The sequence below is a fragment of the Mastomys coucha genome, unplaced genomic scaffold (genome assembly GCF_008632895.1).
Source record: "Mastomys coucha isolate ucsf_1 unplaced genomic scaffold, UCSF_Mcou_1 pScaffold7, whole genome shotgun sequence".
Taxonomy (NCBI): domain Eukaryota; kingdom Metazoa; phylum Chordata; class Mammalia; order Rodentia; family Muridae; genus Mastomys; species Mastomys coucha.
In genome coordinates this window covers 34,348,734-34,359,837 of record NW_022196913.1, presented here as the reverse complement: position 1 = coordinate 34,359,837, position 11,104 = coordinate 34,348,734, and the positions used below count along the sequence as shown (strand labels likewise).

General features: G+C 43.7%; 1 protein-coding gene and 1 pseudogene across 2 annotated transcripts in view; both read right to left on the bottom strand.

Moving 5' to 3' along the window:
- The window catches only part of Mboat1 (membrane bound O-acyltransferase domain containing 1), a 113,209-nt gene that overhangs the window by 59,710 nt on the left and 42,395 nt on the right, over positions 1-11,104 (bottom strand). The gene's annotated exons all lie outside the window — the stretch shown is intronic.
- On the bottom strand, positions 4,302-7,035 carry LOC116082560 (annotated as a pseudogene).

Here is an 11,104-nt window from a genome sequence, read left to right as displayed (position 1 = left end):
CTCTCACACTCTGCTAGAAATCTGTTATTTGGGGATTTCTGTCTCATGGTCTTCATGGCTTCCAACCAAAAACAAACTGTGTCAGGACCTAAAAATATTGCCTTCCTCCTAATTGGAGAAAGGCAAGCACACTATTTTTAACAGCAAATATCAACAGTCCAAAACCAATTTCCCCTCCTCCAGAGGTGTACCAAGGAGGGGCAGGTGAGAGGGCAGGCCCAGAACATTTTTCCTCAGCAGCATTGCTTTATTTGCACCAAGACCAAACCGATGGGACTGAATGGGCCCTGGCTCAAAGGAAAGTGATTTTCCACAGGAACGGTGCTCTCCTGCCTTGCACTGCATGCCCGCCTGCCTCCCAAGGGAGAAAAAAACAAAAAAGGCAGAAGGGAACTCAAACTGTGATTGCCTTCTGTTCCATAGAACAGAAAGGGTCTGTCCCACACTGTGTAGCTACGTTTCTCTTTCAAAGAGATCCTTATTCCCAGCCCCTTGGAATGTCAGTGAGATGTGTTTTTACATCGCCAAAGAGTCCATTTCTCTCCACTGCCCGTGGACAAGCAAATGTTATTAAAGATGAATAATCAGTGTGCATAATTTCACAACCCAGCAAACTTTCCATTGATATCTCCTCTCATCCTGAACATAAATGTCTTTTAATTGGGTGCTTGGGACGGGTGGAGGACAATGATCCTGACTACCACACAAAGGATTCTGACAGCTTTATGCACTAGGCCGCATCCCTAGACACAGGGAGATAATTAGGAACAACACTGTGAAGTGCAGTGCCATCAGCAAAGTCCATGGAGGTCACACACCACTCACCATCTCAGTTCCTAGCATCCTCTGCCAAGCAGACCACTTGAGAAAATTTGCTGGCTGCCTATAGTAATTTCTGGTGCAACCATAACAAAGTACCATAAACCAGTTAAACAATAGAGATGGATCATCTTGATTCTGGAAGTTGGAAGGCTGAGATCAAGATATGAGAGAGACTGGCTTCTCTGGAGCCTTTCTCCTTAGCTTTACTATCTTGCTATGTGTCCTCACATAATCTCTCTGGATATCAGTGTCTTGGTTTTCCATAGAAGGACAGCAGCTATATTAGATTCTATATGGCCCATCCTCATCACCACCTCTTTAAAGACCATCTCCAAACATGGTCACATTCTCAGACATGGAGGGATTACGACTTCAGCATGTGAATCTAACCTGTAACACTGCCCCATAAAAGTCCCTCTTCTCAAATCCATGAGTTAAGTTAACATCACTGTTCTTACCCCAGAAGGCAGAAAGCAGGCAGAGCCCAAAGCCAAGGCTTCAGGGGATGCTATGGGTCTCATCATAACCTGGAGCCGGCTACATAGAGGTTACAACAAAAATGACCACCAACAGGGCCACCCAGCTGCTGGCCCTGCTTGGATACAACTATCCCTGTCAAAAACTTGATAGCTCATTCTAGGTTTGTGCATGTTGAAGAGGTTCACTGTCCTTTGGCCTCTGTTTCAAATAGAAAAAGAAAAAAAAAAAAACAGTGACAAAAAGCACCTTTCAAAGTTGCATGTATTCATATATGTGTATGAGTACTGGTACCCTTCTAGTGTCTTCTTCTGTCACACCCCATCTTATCTTTCCAGACAGAGTCTCTTGTTGAACCTGGAACTCACCAATTTGTGTAAGCTGGCTAGCCAGCAATCCCAGGGATTTACCTGTCTCAGCCCCCAGCACTGAGACCATAGGTGGGTACAACTCACACATCTTAAATGGCTTCTTGAAAACAGAATCCAGCGCTCCATGCTGATGTAACAAGCAATTCACCTACTGAGCCATCTCCCCAGCCTGGCAATCAGCACTTACGTGAGCATGTTACATGTCAGGGGATCAACAAATGTCAGTTGTCATTCAAAGAGACTCACATCTATTATCTAAGCATCTCAAAGACTGCCAATAACTGCTAAGGAAACAAAAATATCAGTTCCTTAAAACACTCAGCTATACAGTAGCACTCTGAATTAAGCTGGGGCTCCTTAGCACCGAGCAAGACACCAGAGCTGTCCAAGGAGAATTTGAAGTAATACTACTAGGGCTAAAACTCCTTGCCAATGACTGTTTTTTGAGTGAAACTCTCCAAGTCTACAGAGTTTGTATTCTCACATATCAAGTCTCCTTCAGCAGTTCTGAGTAAGATGAGACTATCCCTCTTAATTCTCAGAGAAACAATCCACACACACTTGGTTATAGTTTAAATTACATGGGAAGACTTGCTGTGTCCTGAAAATATTGTGTGGCATTGTATTTGTTACAACTCAGAATGAAAACCCTTTAAAAACAGATACAATGGCCCCAAATGATCACTGTGTCTCTTTATCCAGGACCAGGAAACCTACCCAGAAGTCCTATGTTTATATCCCTTGGCTTGGTAGACGGAGAAGAATGAAGGAATTCATAGAATTCAGGACCATGTAGGAACTGAAAAACCTTGTCTTCAAACACACTATCATCCACCTCCTCTGAAATCAAAATTCTCTGCCACTGTTAGCCAGTATAAAGAGCCAATAGTAATAATGGTGTGGCTAGCATTTCCGGTTCCAGGCGCATGGCCAGAGCTTGGCCACGTCCTCTTTTCTGTCTAAATTAAGTCTTTCATCTTCACAACTCTGAACATATTTGAAGTATCTGGTAGACAAAGAAATTAAGTCACAAAAGGGTTAAGGAACTTATCAAACCAGGCGGTGGTGGCACACACCTTTAATCCCAGCACTTGGGAGGCAGAGGCAGGCGGATTTCTGAGTTCGAGGCCAGCCTGGTCTACAGAGTGAGTTCCAGGACAGCCAGGGCTACACAGAGAAACCCTGTCTTGAAAAAACAAAAACAAAAAATCAAAAGTTCACATACCAGAAAGTCAGTAGCAATACTGGATTTGAATCCAGGGAGTCTAAGGCTGAGATGTGGCTCATTGGATACAGTGCCTGCACAGAACCCTGGATTCAATGCTATCCTCAGGTACATAGCAAGTTTGAGGCCAGCCTGGGTTATAAAAAGCCTTGTCTTAAAGAAAAGCTTCTCAGGGAGTCTGGCTCCTGAGTCCACCAATAAGCATACTGAACTCAACGTTCTCACTCTATATCTATAGCAATACCTCATTTTCCAGATGAAGAAACTTGATCCTAATAAGCATTCTGGGTGACAGGGCTGCTGAGTCTGAGTTGGGACTAGAAGCCAGCATCCTATGTGAAGTCAGTTTCCTGTGACTTCTGAAAGAGACAGGAGTCTCAACATCTCCTCCAAGGGCATGCCCCAGCAGCTTAGCCTCATCCAATTAGGCCTCATACCTTAATACATGGGTGTTTGGAAGACACTTCAGGTCCAAATACAGCTACCTGACTCATACTCAGCAAGCCTTCATGTGGCTGTTCACAGTCTTGGATACAGTCTGTACAATTTAACTGTAAACTCGACTAACAGACTGCCCCAAGATAAAGGCTCTCAGTTGACCAAAGAATCAAAGGAATGTTTAAAAAATGTTAATTAAATTCTTTTTAAAATTTCTCTGGAAACAAAATGGAAAACAATTGATATTTGGGCTCATGTAGGAAGAAGGCCTTATCAAAGAACTCTGAGCATCTGGAGAGAGTAAGAGCACTGAAGAGGCCTGGAAGAGAATGTAGAACATTTGTGGATTTGTTATAAGCTTGAATGTATGGAGATCGACAACATATAGGAAAATAGCCCTTCCACTAGCAGGTGTGTGTGTGTGTGTGTGTGTGTGTGCGCGTGTGTGTATGTGTGTGTGAGTGTGTGCGCATGCGCAGGCGCACGCAGTGCATATGGATAATACACGTTTGTATAATGTCTACATGGCTAATATAAAATATTAACACCATGTATAATTAATATAAAATGTACAAGTATACATATATATTGCATAAAAGTGTATATTTATGTGTAGTGTATATTTTTATGAAATCTGAAATTTTCCATATGACTCAGTTCCACCCAGCTAAGGTTGTAATCTCTCAATCTTATTGAATAATGAAATATAACATCCAGTAAAGAATTGCCACCCTGTTCTCTGTTATATGAGAAAATAACATCTATCCACAGGATTGTAATGGGCATCCAGTGGAATGTGCTAGCACTTTCTAAACTATAAAATGACACGTGAATTAGCTGAGCTACAAACTGTAAATTAGCAGGGCAGTGCTGGCACATGCCTTTAATCCTAGCACTTGGGAGACAGAGGCAAGTGGATCTCTATGAGTTTGAGGTCAGCCTGGTCTACATCGTGAGTTCCAGGCCAGCCAGAGCTACATAGAGAAACCCAATTTTGAAAAACTAAAAACAAAACCAAACAGAAACTTTAAAGTGAACTGCCTAACAAGAGCACCCTGAGATAAAGACTCTCAATTGTATCAAAAGAATTTTTTTCCTTAAATCGGTGGCTTTTATTTGGAGCAAATTCAGCTCCTGGAGCTGGACCATTGAATGCAGGAGGAGTTCCACCAATTGCTCCAATTCCTTTTATTGTAGCAGCACGGCCAAATCATTCAGTTGTTGGTGGAGTCAATCCCAGGGTTCCATCTGGCATCATAGTGGCAGGTCCTGGAGGAGCTGGAGTGCCACCAGGTGGCACAGGAGCCGGGGCCACGGTGCACCTATTGTTTATGCGCATAGCATCTGTCATGGCCATTTGGCCCATCCTTATCTCTTGTTCTCTCGCATCAGGGAACATTCCCTTGAATCTTTCCTGCTGTCAGCACATCATTCCTTCTTGTCACCCTATCTCTTCCTCACAGTGCCTGTGTTCCTCTTCCCGCCTGAGTTCTAACTGCTCTTTCACCTCTGAAACCTCCATCTCCATCTCCAGCTTCTCCCAAGCCTCCTTGATGTCCCGGTCCACTTAATCCTGCTGTTGCTTCTCCATCTCAGTGGGTGCCTTCCAGAGCATGGCATACTCATACTCGAAGGCCTCAGATTGTGCAAATCTGGGTGGTTATCCTCTCTCCTTGTGAAATTACAACCAGCTTCTCTGGAAGTCCCTCTTCATCATCTAACTGGTCCATAGGCTCCACAATCACAGGCCGAGGAAATGTGGTAAGCGAGAAGGAGGCCTTCCCTGCATCTGTCCAGAGCTTTCCGAGCAGCTGGCTTCCCTGAGAACTCAACAACGCCTTTCCCTGAGGGCCCTCCTCGGTCATCCACAATGACTACAGCCCTCTCTACCTGGCCAAACATAGAGAAGGCTTCTTCCAGCAGTTCCTTGGGCACGTACTGAGGAAGGTTGTGGACTGTAAGAGATGCACTGTGACAGGCACAGCGCACTCGCAGCTGCTTTCCACGGAGTGGCATACTGTCCAGCTCCACTTTGGCAATTTCCGCTAGGGTTCATGTTTCCAAGCGAATAAAGCCAAAGCCTTTATCCTTATGAATGAAAACTTCGCCTGCTTTTCCATATTTCTCAAAAGGTTTCCTCGTTTCCTCCTCAGTGATGTCAGGGGAAGATTACCCACAAAGAGACGGCTATGCAGGGTAAAGGTCTTCTCTCCTGGTTTCCTAAAATTCTGCAGGTCAATAGTCAAGCCTACATTCTGGATGCTGGCCTGCTGTCCATTTGCAGGTATTGGTGGGGGTAGCTGCTGCTGCTGCTGCTGCTGCTGCTGCTGATGATGATGATGATGATGATGATGATGATGGTGATGGTGATGGTGATGATGGTGATGGTGATGGTGATGGTGATGGTGATGGTGATGGTGATGGTGATGGTGGTGGTGGTGGTGATGGTGATGGTGGTGATGGTGATGGTGATGATGGTGTTTCCTTGGAGTATGATTCTGCTTCTCCATGTTAAAGGTTTTATTGCTCTGCCTTTTTCCACCCTTGACTTCGATGTGAACACAGCCAAGTGTCTGCCTCCCAGTCCTCTCTAACCCTGACTGCCTCTGACCACAGTTCTTTGCTCAGAGTAAGGGCCACGCTATATGGCCTCCATCACCCCAAGGAATCTTAAAAAGAACACTTTTAATTAAAAATTTAAAAATTCCTCCCAAAACAAGATTGAAAACAGCTGATATTTGGGCCAGAGACGGTTCATCATGTAAATGCACTTACCACCAAGCCTGATGATCTGAATTCAGTTCCCAGGCCCCATGGGGTGGATGGTGAGAACCACTTCCAGCAAGCTGTCTTCTGACCTCTAAACCCATGCAACACACACGCACACACACACACGCACACACACACACACACACACACACACACACACACGAGCACTTACAAAACCAACTGGTCCATGTGGGGTGTATAAAGCCATTCAGACAAATTAAACTACTGCCCCGTCTTCCGGGACTGAATGTAACATACTGCGGGGACGCCATGCCTGCCCTCCTTCCAGGCATCGAATGAAACCACATTTAAATGAAGTCCATCATAAGAAGACATCTGAATTTTCACTGATTTCATTTTATTATAAAATTAATAAATGCTCACTTTAAATAAAGTGACAGGAATCTATTTCCAATAGAAGATGTAAAAAAATTGAATGAACAGGAGATCTCATCATCCACTTTCCTTCCTTCAAGATCAGAGAACGTTCCTTAATACGTTTTCTGTATTTAATTTCAATATAAAAAAGTGGTTTCTCTCCGTGGGCATTGGTTTCTCCCTTGGCTTCTTCATACAGTTGTGGTGTAATGACAACCCTGTGATGTGGTTTTCCACTCAGCTATGAAGGCGGGCATCTTTCTCAGTGTGTTGATTAGTTCTGTCAGCTTGATTGCATTACTAAATGCCTACGGCATTAGCCAAGCCTCTTCTGGGTATGCCTGCAAGGGTGTTTCCAATGAAGACTGACTGAGAGGGAAAGACCGGTCCTGAATGTATGGCACCATGCCACATACTGGGATCCAGACTGAATTAAAAAAAGAAAGGGGAAGTCAGTTGATCACTAACTGGATTCCCCTGTCTGTGTGTCCTCATCAACCACGATGTGAGCAATCAGTCTTCTACCAGCTCAGCCAGAGCTGGTTCCACAGCCATGGCTTCCCCTCCAGGCTGAACTGTCTCTCCTGCACTGTGAGCCCGAGCAAGTTTCCCTTCCTCAAGTAAGTCCTCTACAGCAAGGCAGCAGTGAGAAAAGTGACTAACACGCCACATTCACTCATCTCCAGTTAGCCTGTATTTTTTAAAGCCGCAGAGTATGCCACAGTACAGGGCGGTCAAAGGTGAATGAATATTCCTTGATCCTTAGATCTTTACAGATAGCCTGTCACTTTCAGCTCATTTCCTGGGAAGGTATATCAGTCAGCTTTGGGTTGCTGTGACAAATACTTGGGTTAAACCAAGTATTTTTGTTTTGTGTGACAAAATGCTTTAGGGGTAAACAAAGCCATTGAAGTTTATGTGGCTCACAGCTACAGAGGTTTCCGTTCATGGCCACTTGGTCCCATAGCAGTGCCTGTTGCTGGTAACACCATGGTGGGAAACGAATGACGAAGGAGCTCTGCTCATCTAATGAATGCTGGGAAGCAAAGTAGGAGAGAGGAAGGGCCAAGGTCTCCATTTGCCCTTCAATGACATATTTGCCCTTCCCTGTCTTGCAGAAGGTTCTACCCAACAGTGCTGCCAATGGCTGACAACCAATCCCACAACACCTTGGCCTTCGGAGGATGTTTAAGATCCAAACCATAACGCAGAAGATGCATTCTACTTCCTGCCCACCCTGAGGAGTCACTAAAGGAGGGAGAATGACTTAACAAAAGTTAAAAGGACTCACTAAGCATGCCCAGTCCAGGCCTCAAGAGCTTCCTTCATGGAGAGCAAGCCTGTCTACACGGAGCATTTCCAAACCTGTGCTGCCTGCACGTTATCCCACACAGGAGTCTTGCTGCTCAGCAGTACCAATATGTAGGGACAAAAACTCACTTCCATTCAAGAGTACAGACATATGGCAAGGCCTGATGGTGCAGAGGCAAGACGATCATGTATTCGAGACTTGCCTGAAGTACACAGCGAATACAAGGCTAGCCTGAGGCACTTGGAAAAATATCATTTGCAAATAAAAATCAAAGAAAGGGGCAGGGCTGGATATAGAGTTCAATGAGAAGGGCGCTAGCACAGCACGCATGAGGCCGTGGGATTAACCCTCAATCCTCCACCAGTAATAGCAATTAATAAATAATACACAGACAGTAAACCTTTTGTGATCCAAGAGTTCCATCATTATTAAAGTAATATTTCCATCACGGGTAGTAGTTGCTTGGTTCTTATTTCCAAATTGGTCCTATATCTGGAGAAAAGGATAGCATACTGTGTGTCAACTGCCCAGGATGCTATGCGCATGATAGCACACGCACAACCATTCTACAGTTTCTCATGTGCTTACAGCTTTGTTGTTACAAACTACACCACGCAGAACACTTCCCTGCATATAACAACTCACTGGTGAATTCCTGGCTGTAAGACAAAGTCCTAGCTCCACCCAACGATACAGTTATTCAAAATTCTAAGTCCTATTTATTACTTCTGTTTTCCAAACAGGAAGCCAGTTTCAACTCCTACTAGTAAATAAGAATTTCTCCCCCTGCCATGCCCCTTCCTGAGGGAGGAATCTGCCCAGTAGTTTTCAATCAGGTGGGGAGAAACTGAGGGGCGCTACTTCCAATTTCCTGATTAGTAATTGAGCCCATTTCCCTGCATGACTGGGTTTCAGCCAGGCAGTTCTGTGGTCACTAGACGAACTAATATCCCCAAGCATTGGCTGAAAAGAGGGAGCATCACACAGATGAGCTGAAACACAGCTCCTCAATCTGCAGATACTAGGGCACAGTAAATAATGGCACAAGTCAAAAGTGACCTTGTGGAACAGAAGGCACCTTGTCCCCTGGCATAACCTCAGCTAACTCATGCAGCCGGTGTCTCTATGAGGTGAGAATAGGGCTGGCAAGAGGGCTCAGCAGGTAACCTGATGACCTGAGTTCAATCCCTGGGACCCACACACACCAACACATACACACAGATAAGCGAATAAATGTATGCACGCAGAATACATACGCAAAGTTTGGGCTAGTGTAGCTGCTCTCGCAGAATTGAGTTCGTATATGTCAGTGATGAGCCTAGCACCTATCACAGCATTAAGTGTGCAGCACACTCTTGATGGTACAACTAGCTTCTTTTTTGGCACCTTTGAACCGTTTTTCGGACACAGAGCAGGAGAGACACTCAGAGGCGCTACTTAGAGGCTATCATTTTGCTAAACAGCCCTTAGTATAGGTCAACCCTTCATGTATAGGATGAAGAGAACTCCCCAAGCCACAATGACCTAACAAATAATAAACTCCTACACGGTTTAGTAACCAGCAGGCCCTATGTGTAAAAAGGCAGTTGGATTGCCTGCCAGCTTTCCCAAATGATATTCGGGTTCACAACTGTGTTTTAAAGAGACAACATTCACATTCACAACTCAATTATCAATCTCCTCTTTACTGTTAAATTCTTCAGTATTTATATTCACATTTGAAATGCAAAAATTGATTTTAAAAATGAATCCAAACCAACATCAATAATGTGATAAAGTAGTACCTTATAAAAAATTCTCTCTCCTCTCTCTCCTCTCTCTCTCTCTCTCTCTTTCTCTCTCTCTCTTTCTCTCTCTCTCTCACACACACACACACACACAGTGTTTAGCTGTTTCCTGTCACTAACAAGGCAGTCAGTATAACTATCACCAGTGTTTTCCCACTGGGTAAATTGAAGGTTAAATAAGGTAAAGAAAAAACAAAACAGAACAAAAAAGATAAGCTCCCAGATGGCTTCATTGTCCCATAACCTATGTTGTCTCCTAAACAAACAAATGAGACTAACTATGGACAATCTTTTTCCTGGTGACCTTAAGATAAATGTTATTACTCCAAAGTACTTTTCTCTATAGTCATACCCATCAATAATAACTATTATAACTATAATTATTATTATTGTTTCTGTTTCAGATCTTACCATGAGTGAGACCTTTGGGGACAAAAGTAAAAGCAGAGGGAGGGCTGCTGGCTTATGCAATACCCAGGGGCAAAACCAATTATCTCAGAATACATTGTGAAATTCTCAAAAGTCCCCAAACAAAATTAATTTTAATTTGTCTTAATTTGAAAATAAAATACATTGCCATTTAGTTTTGATAAAACAAGACTCTCTTGGGGTCAGGTGGAATGCAGCACAAATGTCACATCTCCAAAAGTGGAGGGACCCAAAGGCTCAGTGGCCACTGTGGAATGGAGGAGGGTGGCTGTCAGAAGAAGGATACTGTGACTGTGTATTCCCCAGGACCTAGGCTATTCTGAGCTCTCATTACACCATCACTTTCTCCAAAATATTTGTGTACAATAAAAAGGAAATCAACATGGACCAAGAGGCAAAGCAACTGCCTGTCCCTAAGAATCACGCTTCCCCGGGTGCAAAGACACAGTTGCCAGCTATAGATTAAGTTGATTTTCAATAGTGGGCAAGCTTTTCTTTAGAGTGCATTAATTTTCCTGCCTTATCAGCTCTGTACAGGAGTCACAGGAAAAATAAAATTACTGGTAGTTTTATTTCTTTGATTGTGACAGGGACTAGGTAGCCCAGGCTGGACTATAACTTCCTATCCTCCTGCCTCAGCTTACCAAATGCCAGGGTTACAGGTATGGGCCACCATACTCAGTGTGGATTTCCATTTTTAAAATCAGACTTCATTGTTGACTCTCACCCTTCATTCACAAACTATAGAGCACACAGACCACAGAGCACACAGGTGCTCTGGTCAAGGCCTGGATTCTCCTACTTGACCAAAGCCAGTGAGCAGAAAGGCCTCTTAGCATCACGTGTCCCACAGGGCTCTGCCCTTTCTTCTTGACACAGGCCATGTTCTCTTGCCCATCTCCTCTAGCCTTTCTTTTTTTTTTTTTATAGTATATTTTCTTTAATTTTTTTCTTTCATCTTATTTTCTTTTTTTAACATTTAAAAACATATTTTAATTAAATAGAATTGAATCACATTCTTGTTCCTTTTTTGTACCACCGCTCCTCCCATAGACCCCCCCTTCAATACCTATAATATATTTTTTGTCGTATTCCT